Here is a 3,678-nt window from a genome sequence, read left to right on the forward strand (position 1 = left end):
AGTTCACTCTGAACACTCTTCTGTTCTACAGACTCACATATACAGTTGTGTTTTTTTCTTTACATTGCGTTTGGCAAGTACATCCAGTTGGTGGAAGAAGTAAAAAAGTAACAATAACAGAGTATAAAAATTCCTCATTACAAATAAAAATCAAGCATTCAAAAATGTTACTTAATTAAAATAGAAGTATTAGAAGCTAAATGTTCGTAAAATATCAGTAATAAAAGTACTCATTATGCAAAACTGCACTTCTCAGGTTGTGGTTTAGGCCTGTATTACTGCAATATTATTACTGAGCCATCATCGTGTAAGAAGCATTTATACTGTCACGGTGGAGCTGATTTTACAGGCCTGTATTGTTGCTTAATCTATAACAGTGCATCACACTTCATAAATTGATCAAATATTTTACATGCAAAGTCTTAATCTTCAAAGTAACTAGCTCCAGCAGTCGGGTATATGTATTGGAGTAAAAAGTACAATATCCCCTCTGAAATGTAGTAGAGTTGAAGTACAAAGTAGCATAAACTTAAAATACTCATACGTCACATGCACAGCACTAGAGTCCACTACTGCCTATCACTGTATGAATTATTACCCCAACATGGTGCAATGGAAACTAATTGATTTGACAAATATGTGTTTGTAAATGCCCTCCACGCACAGCATGTGATGCAACTAATTTATTTCTCATCAAGCGAGATTTCTGACTTTGAATTTCATCCTCCGGTAATGGATTGGACACGGAGATTCAGTGTCGCTTTAAAAGAAAAAAGGCCGAGGTATGCATCATGCCTCTCTCTGTTTTCCATTTGCCCCCTCTGTTTTCTAGGCTGTAATATCCAATTTCAGTAAGATCACTGATACTCCCAAATCGACACGTTCGTCTGCGTAAAGACTGATGGTTTCCCCCCTTTAGAAAATTACTCAGAGCAAACATAACTCTCATCTCGTACAGTCCAACTATAAGTCAGCTTATTCTAAAATGTGTTCTGTCACTCAAACTGATGAAAACATTTAAAAGCGTTAACTATTCATTTTATTTGCATGAAGTCAGCAAAGGTTTCTAATAGCACCGCTCATTTGACGACAATTTGGCATGAATTATAGGCTGAAATAATGATCTACAACAATATAGCAATTAAGCAATTCTTCAAGGCTTATCAGCTTCATTACAAATGTAAAATCAGTTAAAAACAAACTCACATTTCCCCTCACTTTGAAGCCGTGTTATGACAACTTGCAGGACTCAATTATCTCTAGGCATGATAGTAATCTTCTGCCTGCAGATAATGACAGTCTCCTTAGCAGGTGAAAGACCCCCCCGTACGCGCTGCTTATTTTAAACCCAGCGTCCAGCCATTGTCCGCGCGCGTTTCTGACAGCAAAGACAACATTTGAAGTGCGTTTTGTCAGAAGCTGCTCAAAGAGGTGAATGTTAATTGAAACCTACAGTACTTAAAGCCTGTGGGATTCCTCTTCCCTGCGTAAATTAAGGTGAATGATAGTAAGCCCGGTGGGTCCCCCCCCGTTGGGGCCCCCGTTACTGCTCCGTGGCCCATAGGTGAGTGAGCTGAGACATGAAAGGGCTGATCAGGTGCGTGGGGAGCTTTTCAGTTGGTGATGTTGTTTTGCATGAGTCACACGAAGGTTTCAAGGCTTTGCTTGAACAAATTCAGAGGTGGGAAAAAAATAGTTCCGACTGCCCTTCCATCCACGGAATATTTTTTTCTATATAGGCGTATTTGATCATAAATCTATATATTTATCATTTTGTTTATCGTCTTGAATTCTACCTTGATTGCTTACTTAAAAGGCCACCTGGTCGACGTGAGGAAGGGTTGACCATGCTGCTGCTCTGCCATGTGTGCAAAATCAAGAATTAAATTAAATTAAGGAGAATTAAATTTGAATCAGGAGGCTTTGCAGCATGATTAAATTCAAAAACTTTTTTGAAAACCCTCTTTCTTCTTCTCATGAGGACGGCTTTCTTCGGCTGAAGGACAGTGAAGTAAAACGAGCTTTTGTCTGATTTCAAAGCTCAGGAGCGGAACCTTTGCTTCAGTGATTGATTAGGGACTAAGGATGCTATGACCCACGATACCCAGCTCCTAAAAAGAGAAGAGCATGCTGAACTTTAAAAGAAACAACACCTCTCTTCCCCACTCTCTTTTTTTTGCGGCGGTGACAATATTGATCATGAGACATTTGGGGATGAATATACACACCGCTCTATAGTGACACAGAGCTAGACTGGCTTTACAGCCGCCCTGGCGTCGTATCCTGCTGTGGCGCACGTCCCACTTCGGACTGTTCTCGGCTGGCTGGAGCTCAGTCTGAAAACCACAATAAATTCCTTGAGTTGCGCACACTTTAGCACCATTTGTGTCATATATGAGGGCATGGGGTGGAAACAAATTAGGGGCCGTGAGCGATAGCATGCATTCAACAGTTTGGAGATGATATAAAGCACAATGGTGCGTGGTGAGTGGTGACAAAAAATTGCAATAAAGGAATCTCAGTGATTAATCTATTTTTGTTTTATCAGCTCAAGGTAAGAGTTACTCAGCTCGGTTTCTGCCTCATGAGAATATAGGCTATATAACTTACTGTACTATAGTTGAATAAGGTCAGAGTCTAGATTTGATTTTGGTTTAATTAATATTATGGAGAGCTGAGGCAAGCAAAATTCAGTGGAAACTGTAGAGCCGACAACAAAGTAATGCCAGGAACATTGTGCTGTGTGCATATGCAGTATGCCATATATGTGCAATAAAGTGACCAAATATGAAGAGTTTGTCAGTCAGTGAATTTGGTCTAATCAAATAGTAGATACATAGCTGAAGTCAGTTGTAAAGTAATATATATATAAGTAATATATATATATAAGTAAAATGTAATGCAACGAAATAATCCTAACGCAATGAAGCAGCTCAGCAGTAATTATATATTACTTTTCACTTTTTGCTGTTTTTATTATTTTATTTTGAGGCCACTAGAGTTGTATTGGACTAACAAGTGTTTCTAATATTTTGTCCACCTCAGTAAGATATATGAAAAAGTAAATATTGCACATGTAAAAGTTATAGAAATGTACTTATTATGTGTTATTGGATTGGAGTACACTTTAGGGCTTCTGTCAGTCAGTGTAGTAGACTAAATTCATTGAAATCAGGGTTACCATTAATCTATGGAGCCTATTAATTCCAATCCGTATTAGTATTTTTTAATTAGAAAAGAGGGGAAATGATTCATCAACAGTAATTTACTTGAAAAAAAACTCACATCAGGACCAGCTTGTGGGTCTGTGCAAAGTAGTTTAATGACAAACTCATATTTTACCACATTAACCAAATAATTAGGTTATACCTCGTCAGTCATCATATGTTGCTCCACTTTCCTGCCTGCAGTTCACTCGACACATAAAGGGATTTTGCGAGTATTTGGTGGTTAAACAGTACATGCAGTGACTCTCTGCCATAGCTTTTGCTTTAGTGAATTGACGCCCCTGTCCTGCCGGAGCAGAAATGTGACAGCGCCCGTGATTGGAGGAAAGTTTTCAGCTTCAGCCAATCACAGCTCACCGCCGCGTACCGGCTGTACCCACTCGACCAATCAGAGCCGGGAGCGCTGACTAGGAGAGAGAAGAGCTCCGCTACTTTTGACTGTCTCCTCTCA

Source organism: Thunnus maccoyii, chromosome 6 (genome assembly GCF_910596095.1).
Source record: "Thunnus maccoyii chromosome 6, fThuMac1.1, whole genome shotgun sequence".
Taxonomy (NCBI): Eukaryota; Metazoa; Chordata; class Actinopteri; order Scombriformes; family Scombridae; genus Thunnus; species Thunnus maccoyii.